The sequence below is a fragment of the Anolis sagrei genome, chromosome 4 (genome assembly GCF_037176765.1).
Source record: "Anolis sagrei isolate rAnoSag1 chromosome 4, rAnoSag1.mat, whole genome shotgun sequence".
Lineage (NCBI taxonomy): Eukaryota > Metazoa > Chordata > Lepidosauria > Squamata > Dactyloidae > Anolis > Anolis sagrei.
The window spans coordinates 153,108,815-153,122,953 of NC_090024.1; positions in this window are offsets into that span (position 1 = coordinate 153,108,815).

The following is a 14,139-nucleotide window of genomic DNA, read 5'->3' on the forward strand; positions in this document are numbered from 1 at the left end:
GAGTTTGACAACCTGCAGACACTTTTGATGAACTGTATTCTTCAGTCAGAGACAGCCTGTCTGGGAGGAGAAAAGGGAACCTTTATCGTCTGATCTGCTGTTATTGTCTTGATCTTTTTATAAGCAATCTCTAATGCACACGAATATAATATCCTTTCACGCAAGTGCCAAGCATAATAGAAACGTAGTTAAAGGACTCCTTTCGTCCTGTTATGTAAATGTCCTAATGCTGTAATTAGAAAAGATGGTTTGTGCATGATAGGAGCAGAAAGGGTAATCAAAATGTTATAACATTATCTCTTTTTTTTAAAAAAAAGACCCAAATCCATGCATTTACTGCAGAGACTGAAATCCATTTGGATACTGAAGCCTTTGCTTAAAATGAAAACAGCTTTCGATAGGATGTTGGTGTTATATTTTCATAAAGCGAGCAAATGGCAGCTGGTCTTGAGCCAGAAATGATTATTTCACTGATAGCACTTGGAAGAAAATGACTGTCCCACTCCAAAAAATAGAAAAAATAAAAATCCCTCTATGACTGCTAACAACAAGAACAAAGGGCTATTAATAAAGCACAGCACTTGGACAAATGGCTCCTCAAACCCAAATAAAGTTCTCCAATAAATCTCTCTTTTATCTACTCCCAAAAGAACAAACATAACAAAGCCCTTTTCAATTAAAAGATGCATCCACAAACCTAACACTCCCATTTCTCAGCTGGCTTATTTGTCTGACAACAATAAAAGATACAGTGCCCAAACAGTTTCCATCTTGTCCAGTCAAACAAGGTATTTAATGTTTCACTCAGCCCTTCCCAAACATCTGGGACGGGGACGTCCCAAAGTTAATCACACTCTTCCTTTCGCACCACCATTTAGCTCCAAGGGGAAAACCACATTGCCAGAGTCAAAAGGTTAACCATTCATTTCACACTTCTGGGGGGGGGGGGGGCATCCCTAATGCATCCTTCTTGGTCACAGAACAAAGGGAAAAAACAAGAGCCACCATCAAACTCTTGACAGATAAGAGGGGTGGGAAGTCCACCAGCCATGTTTTTTACAGTTATTTGCCTGCAAAGAGTGCAGCTAATCCTAATAATAATAATAATAATAATAATAATAATAATAATGCTTTATTATTAAGCCACCACCATCTCCCAGAGAGCACTCAAAGGTGCAAACACACAAAGTGCAAAAAGTTCAATGACAATAACACAAAAGCAATAACAACCACCATAAGCATCATAAACCCCCCTGGTTGAGATCAGTAAAATGCAACAATAGCTGCAGATACAAAAACAACTGCAATCACTATCAATATTGCTTGATGCTTAGCATTTTGGATAAAGCTATCTTCGAGACCGCATCTCCTTCTATGAACCAGCACGGGCACGAAGATTTACCGGGGAGGCCCTCCTCTCGGTCCCACCTCCATCTCAAATGCTGTTGGTGGAGACAAAAGAGAGGGCTTTCTCAGTGGTGACCCCCCCCCCCCAACTTTGGAATGACCTCCCGAAGGAGATTAGGCTGGCCCCCACTCTCCAAGCCTTCCGTATACAATTGAAGACATGGCTATTTTGACAAGCCTTTGTCCATGTTTAGAATCCCTTAATGAATATGTTTGAGGACCTAGAGAGTGTTTCATCATGCACTTTATGAGACTGATATTGTTTTATTCCTGCAGCTATTGTTGCATTTTACTGAACCGGGGGGGGGGGGGTGATGCTTATGTTGGTTGTTATTGCTTTTGTGTTATTGTCTTTGCACTTTTCATATTTTGCATGTTTGCACCTTTGAGTGTTTTGTGAGCCACCCTCTGGGAGATGGTGGTGGGATAAAAACAAAGATGATGATGATGCTTATTGTTGTTATTATTATTAAAGAGCAGCATTCATTACATCAAGAGGGACTAATGTGGCCCCCCAGAAGAGCCAGTGTCAAGGGCTTATTAGAGCTGGTCCAAACTTATCTGGATGGCTACAGTTGCTGATCCTTGGTTCATATGAGCCAACATTATCATGTAGTTTATTATAATACACATTTTAATTCATTTGCAACATGTGGTCCTCCTAAAACTGCTCAGATTGTTCGCTTTCACAAATTGTCTATGCCAAGTGGGGTCCCCTTGGCTCAATGTTGGGGTCATGAAAAAATTGACAACAGTAAAAGGTTTCTAAAAACCACCCATTTACACAAATCTGTTAGCAACAATGTGCAGTGTTTACAGTGGTCACTGCAAAAAATACTTCAGTTGTACTTCATAAAAGGGATAATCAGCCCATTTAACAAGTCTTGCAAATTATGATTTGTTATCAGTAAATGTTTGTTTTTATATACCTATACACTTTGGAATACTTAAAAACATCTCGAGCGGAAAGGGGTTGTGAGTGGAAAAAAATTCAGAAAACCTGATCTATGTAAACAGGCAATACTTAAATGCTGTTGTCCAACACACACTTGGGTGTGCTCAAGCCAATGGAAATCAATGTGTTTTTCAAGTGAATTCCATTAGCTTCCAACTATGACACATAATTTACTGTAAGTTCATGAATGTACACATCAGAGACCAGAACAAATAAGCCAATGGAAACAAGAGAAGTTAGCTATGTCAGCCCTGTAACAAAGCTCAAAGTAGCATTAGACTCTCCATCCTTGTTGGCATCAGTCCCTACCATAATTGAACTAGTTCAATGTCTGTAAAGTGGATATTGCATCCACTCTAGAGGCAAAACTGAAAATTACTTGCAATCAAGCAAGCAAGCTGAGACTTCAGTATTAATATAAAATAGTTATTATTCAAGGTTAGTCATGACAAAAGCCTAGGTTTATCATGTAAGGAACAAAGTTATAAAGTCTTCATTCCTAAATATATTGTGCATAATGACTCCCATCAGAATGAATTTTACAATGGTTGCATATTATTTTGAAATGGGATGTTTATCAAGCAAAATAACTTTTAGTGATATTACTGGTCATTGTTATGAGGTTTCCATAAAGCTGATAAGGATCAATGCATTCAAGGGATGGGGGGAATCTGCTGATTCCTTCAACTATCATGTTTGGGTTTTTGGGCAGGAACCCTGGGCAATTTATTGCTCTTCCAAAATCAAGCTACATCACACCAGACATCTGGCATACATAATTAATACAGAAGTCGTAAAATATCACAGATCAAGAAATATATCAATCCAAGCGCAAAAATCTCCTTTTCAAAATATCATTTAACATTAAGCTCTTAAACTATACTAAAGACAGAGTAATCAACACATGAGACAGAACTCAAAAACTGCCAGAAAAAGGAAAGTTCAGCCTGGAGTTCAAAGAAGAAGAGATTTCAAAAGTTGGAGAGGGACAAGTTTTGGCTTGTACGTCAGAACTGGGATTTTTCCCCCTCAGGGTCTCATTGCAGTTCATTTTCTTTTCCTGAAATAACTGAGGCCTACAGCTTTAATTTTGCAATCAGATCCACATAAGTTGACATCTTCTTTCTTTTTTTTAATGTAGAGTACTCCAGGCTTATATCACACATAAGCCTGTCATTTAGGCACCAGATGTACAGAATCTCCTCTCTGTTTGCACCAGCTAGCAGAAAACTTGAAGCATGCTTCTCTAAAACAGGCATTTCTTGGAAGGAGGTTTTTTTTTAACTTCAGCTGCCTACTATTGCCACTTTCTGGCTACAGAAATATCCACTATTGTTAAAAGTTGCTAGAAGTAGGTTCCATTAGGCAAAATGAGGCAGCTATTTTATACATTGTGGCATGTTCTTGGTGGGATGGGCATACCAAATCACCTTATCTCTCTCCTGAGGAATTTGTATCACGACCAAGTAGCAACAGTAAGAACTGACCATGGAACAACAGACTGGTTAAAGATTGGGAAAGGCATACGGCAGGGTTGTATACTCATGCCCAACCTATTCAACTTGTTTTCAGAACACATCATGCAATGTGCGGGGTTTGACAAATGCAAGGCTGGGGTTAAAACTGCTGGAAGAAACATTAACAACTTTAGATATGCAGATTTATTTATTTTTTGTTGTCTCAGGAGCGACTTGAGAAACTGCAAGTCGTTTCTGGTGTGAGAGAATATGCAGATGATACCACTTTGATGGCCAAAAGAGATATGCAGATGATTCCATTTTGATGGCCAAACGAGAAGAGGAGCTGAGGAGCCTTCTAATCAAGGAGAAAGAAGAAAGTGCAAAATATGGGTTGCAGTTAAACATTAAAAAAACCAAGATTCTGGCAACCAGACTGATTTATAACTGGCAAATAGAAGAAGAAAACGTGGAGGCAGTGACAGACTTTGTATTTCTAGGTGCAAAGATTACTGCAGATGCAGACTGCATCCAGGAAATCAGAAGACATTTACTTCTTGGGAGGAGAGCAATGACCAATCTCAATAAAATAGTGAAGAGTAGAGACATCACACTGGCAACGAAGATCCGCATAGTTAAAACAATGGTATTCCCCATAGTAACCTATGGATGTGAGAGCTGGACCATAAGGAAGACTAAGCGAAGGAAGATAGATGCTTTTGAACTGTGGTGTTGGAGGAAAATTCTGAGTGCCTTGGAATGCAAGAAGATTCAACCAGTCCATACTTCAGGAAATAAAGCCCGACTGCTCATTGGAGTGAAGGACAGTAGAGGCAAAGATGAAGTACTTTAGCCACATCATGAGAAGACAGGAAAGCTTAGAGAAGACAATGATGCTGGGGAAAATGGAAAGAAAAAGGAAGAGGGGCCGACCAAGGGCAAGACGGATGGATTGTATCCTTGAAGTGACTGGCTTGACTCTGAAGGAGCTGGGGGTGGTGACAGCCAACAGAGAGCTCTGTCGTGGGCTGGTCCATGAGGTCACAAAGAGTCAAAAGCAACTAAATGAATAAACAACAACACTTTATAAAAGCAAATTACATACTTTGAGAAAAAGCACCAACTCTTTCTATTGACATACTTCCCTAATAGAAGTCAGTGTAGTGGTTTGAGTGTTAGACTAGGGACGTCATCACAATGAGGTCCCTAACACAGGTGACAGTGGGGGAATTTGGTGGGCAACGTGGCAAATCCATGGGGCAGCGGGGGAAACCGTCATCAAGCACCCCACTTTGCCTGAATCACCACCATCCCCATTACACTGGGGAAAGTGTTGCCACCCGGCTTCCCCCTATGCTGGTCCCATTGTAGGCCATGAGAAGACGGGTAGCCATCCGTGTTCTCATGGCTCTGCCCAAGGATGGAGCCAGAATGGAGCCCTGCTGGAAGTAGCCCTGCATCATGGGAAGGGCTCCTATGGGCTCTGTCCTGGAAGCGTCTTAGGATGGAGCCAAAAGTCTGTGTGACGAGGGCATAAGACTTTGGAGACCAGGGATTGAATCCCTACTCAACCATGGACACCCCCTGGTGACCTTGGACAAGTTATAACTTGAAGGCACAAAACAACAACATACCTAAAACTTCGGGGAGTGGGTAGCAGTATTTGGGCCCATGCTGGTTTAGAGTTTTGGCCAGCTATAGTCCCCAAAAGTAACTATTCCAAGCTCTCTTTTCCTGATTTCAAGAATATATCTATGGCGTTTTGTTTATCCTCTCTGAAGTAAGCAAGCGGTAGAGCAGTAGGAAATATGGTCAGCAGAAAATGGCAACCCAAGTGACCCAAAGCCAGGGCTATTATCCATTAATTGCTTTAGAAATACTGGAATTGCAGCAGGCTTTTTAATTGCTATTTGAGGATTTTAGAAAGCAGTGGGGGTTGAGGATTGTCTTACGAAAGAAAGGAAGAAAGGAAGAAGAGTGGGTCTGCCATCAGTCTTCGATGTCAGTATGGCCTATCATATAAATTACTCAGACATTTTTACATATACATTATTTACTCAATATCACGTAATGGGTTCAATGCTCCATTTACATTCTATTATGGATGTTCATAATTGCAGACTTTTCAGATGGGTTATTTCTTTTTAGGTAATAGCCTATAATGGCTCTTTCAAAAGTCTTGGGCTTTTATCACATGAAATACTAAGAAGAAAATGTTTGGTTCACTTTTTGTTGACTAACGGAAGGCAACAGTACTCTAGAGCAATCATTATTTTGATGTCCAAGGCTGTACCGACACAAAATAATTTGTCCTCACATTGATTTGAGTCTTGTTTGAACACACACCGTTCCTCCATTTTTGAAGTGAAAGCACTTCTTTTCGATGCCTCAGGACTTTAATGCAATTTAAAAAAATTTAAAAACCCTTTATTCTGCAGTTTCTAGGGAAAAAACAGCTTTTTAAACAACAGTTTTGTGCCCCAAATCAGGATTTGGGTAGAATTGGAATGTGGTATGTCTGGAAGTTAGGACAGGCAAAACCACTACCATTAGGTTACTACACCTACAGGATGTGAGATATTCATGAGATGCCCTATTGTGTGCTCAACCCCCGAGGTTAGGTTGGTAGGTACACCAGGGCTTTCTTTGTTACAGTGTTTGGTTGTGAAGCTCTCTACCGAAGGAATACAGATCATCCAATGGGCAGCTAAAACATGGCATTTAGTGTCTGAAATTGCTGTTTTGGTTTTTTCAAAACCAGATTCTAGGGTTGATTCACACTGATTTAGCCTATATCATGTAATGCCTATATCACGTAACATTTTAAAGACTGTTTAAATGTGTTTTAAAAGTTTTTTATATTTGTTTTGTTTTACTTGGTTTTTAGTTGTTCATCAGTTCACTAAACTGGGTTTAGAGTTGGGAGGCAATACAGAGATTACAAATAAATAAATAAATGCAAACATTGTGCAATGAAACTCTGGCATCCTAGGCTACTACTGTATCCCACCAATGGTATGCATACCATTGGTTGAGAGCCACTGATTTAACACACATAAGAAGCTCTGTATAAGAAAGATAATTATAGCTTTCAGTCTGTGTGACAAATGTGACAATAGCGTCACAAGAGTTCAAAGATCAAATGGCAGTGTTCAAATTATGGGAGAAAATGAAATCCATATGCCTCAGCTCAGCTCTTCCTAATTATGTTAGTTAAATCACACAGACACCCTGTAGCTGAAAACAGCAACTAAGGGGGCAGGCTCTAAAGCTAAAGAGGCCATGCGATCATGCTTTCCTCATCGTAGTAATTTGAGGAGAGTAGAATTACACCACTGAGCAACATCACCATGGCATTGGGCTTCCTGGCCACCCACCCCTGTACAATCATGCAGGCTAAAACATATCTCTATTCCAGAACTAAACGGCGAAGATAACCTCAAAACATGAGAACTTTATCTCTCCAGAAATCTTGACATCCTCACCAAACTCAGATTAGTTTATAAGGAAGACAGAATTTGGAATCAAAAATAAAAGGCTGCTTTCAATGACTGAAAAGTTTGTTAGAGCAAACGACATATTTGGGATAAAGAGAAAAATGTGTTTTGCTACTTTTGGGCCCTTCCACACAGCCCTATATCCCAGGACACCAAGGCAGGAAATCCCACATTATCTGAGTGTAGACTCGCATAACCAAGTTCAAAGCAGATATTGTGGGATTTTCTGCCTTGATATTCTGGGATATAGGGCTGTGTGGTAGGGCCTTATGTCTGAGTCAAGGTAGTTCTACATAGGCACTATAATGCAGTTTGAAGTCGGCTTGGGAGTAGGGTGCCTAATGCATGCTGAAACAGTGTGATAAAAAAAACTCTCTGCAAAGTCCAGAGTAAGCCAAAAACTCTGTCAATCAGGGTATCCCATGCAAGGCTCAAATTCAAGACCAAAAAATGCAGAGCACCTGTCAAAACACCACCATCAATGACAAACTTTAGAAAAACCCAAAACATAGCTGGCCAGAATTTAAACAAAGATGAAGCAACATTTATAGGAGGTTCTACACTGGCATTTAGTCCAGAGTATAAAGAGGATTTCTGGGTATATTTGACCTGCTGATTTCCCCTATTGGTGATTACCTGGCTGTATGGCTGTGTTCTAGCAGCATTTTATCCTGATGTTTCACTTGCATCTATGGCTGGCATCTTCAGGGGATCAGATGGTAGTCAAGCAAGTGGCGTATACATACCTGTGTAATGTCCAGGGTGGGAAGAAAGAACCATTATCTGTTAAACTAGTGTGAATTGTGCAATTAACAAGCCTGTGAGTAGCCAGACCTTTGTTCTCTTTGAATTGTTTGTTGCCTGGATGTATCCTTTGTCTGGGTAGATGCTAGATGCTATCTGTGGCAAGAGCAAAAAAACAAGGAATCCTCATTTGATGCTAATGATGTGGTGCTGGTTCAAAACTCTTCCTATATCTGCTATAGGGGGAAATAGAATGGCCTGAAATATTAAATTACAAAATCAAATCATGGCTTCTTTGGGCATTAGGCTACTATCTTTTCACCAACAGTGAGTAAGGATTTCATCACATGGGCAAATTTACTCACTGAATGACATTTTCATCACAGTTTGGGGACAGAGCCTGCCGGATCCTACCAAACGATGTAGAGCTACTTCCGGTGTGGCTCCATCCCTGAACGGTGGTGAAAGTGTTGTACAATGGAGCAATGTGAACACGAGAGGCTTCCAGTGTTTTCGTTACCAGCAATGGCACAAGTGTGGAGGAAAGCCGGGCAGCAATGCTTTCCCTCATGGGATGGGGAAGGCTGCGCTGCAGGCAATACGTGGCGCAGGGCAATGGATTCCCCCGCTGTCTGCCAGATTCACCACACTGCCTGGCAAATTCCACCACTGTCATCCATGTTGGGCGACTTCATGTGATGAGGGCCTATGTCATAACATGTCAAACAAAAAGAGGTTATACTTATGATGTGTATAAAGTAATATGTCGCTTACCAGTCTCAGCATATTTTTATTATTATTCATATTACTATTATTTTTGCTTGTCAGAAGGATGTGCTGCTGCTAGATAAAACTGGGATGCCTTCTGCCTTTAACTTTAAGCATCTTTCATGGAAACTTGCATGGCAGATCATTTGCATATTCAATACCAGTGACAATTTACTTCTCCCATCTGAGCAGGGCTTTCAACTGTGCCACTTGAACTAAATTAATAAACAGTAATTACAGAATGTTGTGCGAGCTAGCTGTTGATGTTGAGCAGATTCTAATCAACACCTTCTTTTAAGGGCCAATTAAAGCTGAATGTATGCAATATAAACATCTTCTTGTATTTAGACATGAACTGTAGAACAAGTTGGGGGAGATCTGGGTGAAAAAATGCAATTACAGCAAGTTGGAGATGGCTGAATGCAAAAAAGGATAATTTTGCCCTCATGCTCCATGAATGAAGTAAGCCAAGTCTATCTCCTCCTGTACTTCGTCAACTAACTTTTTGCCATTCATTACCGAGAGATGTGATAGCTATTCAATAATTTTAAAGCTGGATCAGAACTACTTTACATTATGGGGAGAATGGCTAAATTCTGACTAGCCATATTAATGTTGCAAATTAAATATGGTTTAATACATCCCAGGGAATGCTAAAAAACATAGTTCTAGATAGTGTAGCTAGAGCTCTCAGGCACTTGTCATTAACATCATCAGGTTACAGTTCCCAGGAATGTCTTAAGAAGTTGCATATATTTTTTGTATAGATGTAAAATAGAAAGGAAAAAAAGAAAGATCCTGGAACATCTGCAAATTACTTCACTCCACATGATCTTCCTTCGGTGAGAAATAGTAGAACCATCCTCCTGTATGCATAACATATAAAAAAAGTATTGATGGCCCTTAGTATTGAGTATGCCTATGAAAGTATTTAACATTAGCCATATCTAGGGGCTAAATGTTGACTGGAGTGAAGAAAAATGGTTGTAGATGTTAACCCAACCTTCAACATATTTTTGGGTTCTGACTCCATCCTTGACCTGCTCACATTGTTCTGGAGGATCTTGGGAAGGGGGAGCTCTAAATTAAGGATGTTGTTATTGTAGGTTGTTGTTAATTTTATTTATACCCCCATCATTTTTTGAAAAAAAACTGGGGTTTCCAAATTCAAACAAATACAATATAGTTAAAACATTGAGTTTGTTGCTGTTGTTATGTGCCTTCAAGCCACTCCCAACCCTTAGTGACTCTAAGGTGAACCTATCACAGGGTCTTCTCAGGATGATTTGTTCAGAGGAAGTCCACTATTGTGTTCCTTTGAGGACGCAAGAGCTTGCCCAAGTTCACCAAGTGGCTTTCATGGCCCGGTAAGAATTCAATCCCTGGTCTCCAGAATCATAGTTGAATGCATATCTTATCTGTCTTCCCACCTCCTTTGTTATTTAACCTAATCTAATCAGTTTGGTATTTTTACCATCAGGAAAATTCCTTTCATAAATCTATTATATCACAACCCTATGGCTCCTTTCAAATAGGGACCATTGCTTTTCATTCCCAGACAACCCACTTACTTAAAACACAAGGTAGGCTATTTGTAACACTTCTGACATTACCAAGAAAATATCGCAACACCTTGAGTCTGTGTACATTCAATACTTCATGTACAATTAAGCTAATTAAACCGACAGAAATGGTTTATGGCGGTTAGATGACACAAAATATGCCATTCATTTTAAAAACAAAAGTAAAAGTTTTCAATTCCATCATGAACAAAATAATTTGATCAGTTCTACCTTCTGTCTTTTTAAACTTGTCCCATTAAACTACAGGACTGGAACTTATTTAGGCATATTGCCTTGCTGCTTTAACTCAAGTAGTCCTGACATAACCAAAAAACGACTCTGGTAATTAGCTGGCTGAAAGACTTTTACAATAAGTTCCAGTATGTGGCATTTTTAGCACAACCTCTACATTGCTGATACCACTGCAATGCACCCTCTATTAAACAAGCTGTTTTGCCCTGAATCATCTTCATCTAGTCAAGAGTTTTTGCTGTTGCTCTTTTCTCCAGAAATACAAAAGTTCTCTCAGATTTTCAGATGGTCCGAGACAATCCGCTGCTAGAGGATAATATAGTCATATGCTTACACTAGCCACACGATCCCTTGTGCTCATGTGGTGGAAAGCAAAGACCAGCTTTGCTCATGAAAGCAGCCCTAATGAGGAGACAATGTTTGTTTTTGGATCACATGCTGCTGGGAGCTTCCAGGTAGCATTCACTTCTCCACTACACATCTTTCATCTAGAGCAGATGATCGGACAGAGCAAATAAGACTGTTTCAGTACCTCACTCTGGCCTAAAACAAAGCTGAAAGGGATTCATCAGATAATTGCTTCTTCCAAGAGTAGTTATAGGTGCATCTACACTGCCAAACATGCCGTGTAAAGCCGTATTTGTTTGGGTGCATCCACATAATGCACACAGGCTAATGCAATTTAGCCTGGTGTAAGCACTTAATGTGACTGCGCTTCGGGTTTTAAAAACCTAGGGAAGGTCTGAATCCTGCTCCAGGATTCATATCTTTCCTCATTTGGAAGCAGTGGGGACAAACAGCCATCCCGGATCCCAATATGGAATCCAGAATTGTGTCCCCAGAGCTACCACACTCCCCGGGCTCAGGCTTAGTCTTCCCAAGTTAAGTGGAGATTTTCTTTCTTTTTTGCAGGGGAATTGGGGTGCTGGGAGGGAAGGGGGGTTGGAATCCTGCTCTATTCCCAGCCATGCCAAAACCATTTTCAACATGACTGGGCTCTAGGGTTGATGTCCTGCCTCCAAGGTGGCTCAGGGCACCCTTGTGTGGCATCAATTTTTATGCTGATTCTAAGCTGCATTGGGTGCCTGTGTAGAAGGGCCCTATGTCAGAAATAGTTTCTTGAGCAGTACAACCCCTTTATCTGCAGACTCGATAGCCACAATTTCACTTTCCAAAAAATATCCCTCCTCCTGAGAAATGTTTGTGGGCTTCTCTAGTTCCTCCACTATAGTATGCTTCCAGCCTAAGCATATCATAGGATGACACAGGATCTGCAACAGCTTGCAAACATAAGTGTTTGAAGAAGAAAAAAAATGACACATTTGTAAAAGCCTTATATAGAAGTTTTTGTCTGTATGTATGTATCTTCAAGTCATCTGTCAACTTATAATGATCCCATAAATTTCCCAAGATTTTGTTAGTTTATTTCCCTGAAATATAACCTACAGAACCTGGTATTCTAATCTAAGCATCAACCAGGGTTGTTTCTATTTAGCTTTACGATATCTGAATTATGTTAGAAAGACTCTCCTCCATACCCTGATAGTGAATGGTGATGGCACTTGAAATGAAAAAGTCTATCTAGGCTTACCTATCCGAATGCATCTCTTTTTATGAACCTTCTAGGACTCTAAGATCTTCTGGGGAGGCCCTGCTCTCGCTCCTACCATCTTCGCAGATGTGGTTGACGGGGACGAGAGACAGGGCGTTCTCAGTTGAGGCCCCTTAGGCTGTGGAACTCCCTTCCTAGGGACATTAGATTGGCCTCCTCCCTCCTAACATTTTGAAAACAAGTCAAAAACTGGCTTTTCGAACAAGCTTTTGCAAATGCAGTGTAACAGGCAAATTTAGACCCATGAAATGACTGGACGTTGCGACTGGAAAATGTTTTTAGTAATGAGATGCTGTGGACTTATGTTTTTACTGGTTTTGTATGGTTTTATATTAATGTTAATTGTTTTTAATAGTAATTTATATTGTTGGGGGCATCAAATTGTCCCAACTGTAAACTGCCTTGAGTTGGCTTCGGGCTGAGAAAGGCGGTATATACAGTAATAAATAATAATAATAATAATAATAATAATAATAATAATAATAATAAATAAATAAATAAGCCTCTCCCTGGGGCATGTTGTCTTCCCTACCATGGCCTTCTGGTCCTTTTTGGCCATTGTGGTTTATTTTATTTATTTATTTGCTGCATTTGTTAACCGCCGCTCTCAGCCCTAGGGCGACTCGCGGCGGTGTACAACATGTAAAAACACATTTCACAATAAACTACAACAACAAAAACAACCTATCACTAGTACACTATCATCTAATTACACTAAAATAATCCGCTTCGTCTCGTCATAGAATCATAACCAATCTCGTAGTCTACATTCCGTTCCAGTTGTCATTTCCAGTTACTATAGCATTTAGTTAAAGGCCTTCTCGAATAGCCACGTCTTCAGGCTCTTCCGGAAGGACATAAGGGAGGGCGCCTGTCTGATGTCTCCTGTTCTTGGTTTTTGCATCACTTTGTTGATATGATAAACATTTGTTGTTATTTTTGATTCACTGTACATTGGGTGGTTGAGAGTATAGCAGGAAAGAAAGAGTGCAAAGAACAGACAAGTTCCATGCTAACATAAATTTTGCATGTAGTTACAACAACAGTACTCAGATAAATGGGGAAATAAGCCAAGAAGGAACCAGTTAAATGGGAAGGCAGTCAATGGTGAATGTTATCAACAATTTATACATGTTTTTGAGCCTGGGGAATGGTCTTGGATACTGAGTAAATATGGCACTGGGAGCAGAGTTCTGTTCTGTCCCTATTGGCCATCAACTTCGACTACAGTGGAAGAAAAGTGACAGGACCACAATTTCTAGTTCAGGTCTAGTAAACATTCAATTGAGCAGAAGTTCTTAACATTTTTGTCACACTCTTGTGACTTTCTAATGTTTAAACAACAATAAAGTGGTTATTTCTTTTAAAAAGCACCAACAAGCTCCCAAATTAACATCTTCACCCTGGATTAAAGCCAGTGTGGCATAATGGGAAGTTCCCCCTCTCTCCTGATTCTTGCTGCCTGAGATTTATTCCAAGATCTATTCTGCAAGCACTCCAGAACAGAATTCAAGATGAAACTGAAAACCTATCTCTTCCCACAACTTAGCCAGCCAATACAAAAGTGTGAATTTTCACCTACATTTTATTAGTATTTGCTATCCCGCCACAGAAATAAGAGACCAGACAGTAGTGTGGATTAAAATATAAGCAATTTTGATCTACTCATCAGCTAAGGTGGGCAAAACACCTGGGTCCCTGGATATAGTCAACTTTAATGTCTCCAGGGCAACCGCTCAGGAAAACGTATGAAGGTTTCTGCATCAAGTCCAAAGGATTTACAGAACCAGAACTCTCCCTGTTTCAAAGCCATTTCCGTCTGCCCTCACCCTGGTTACATAAACGCAGGTGAGGGTTTCCATTCTTGGCCCACACCACAAAGAGA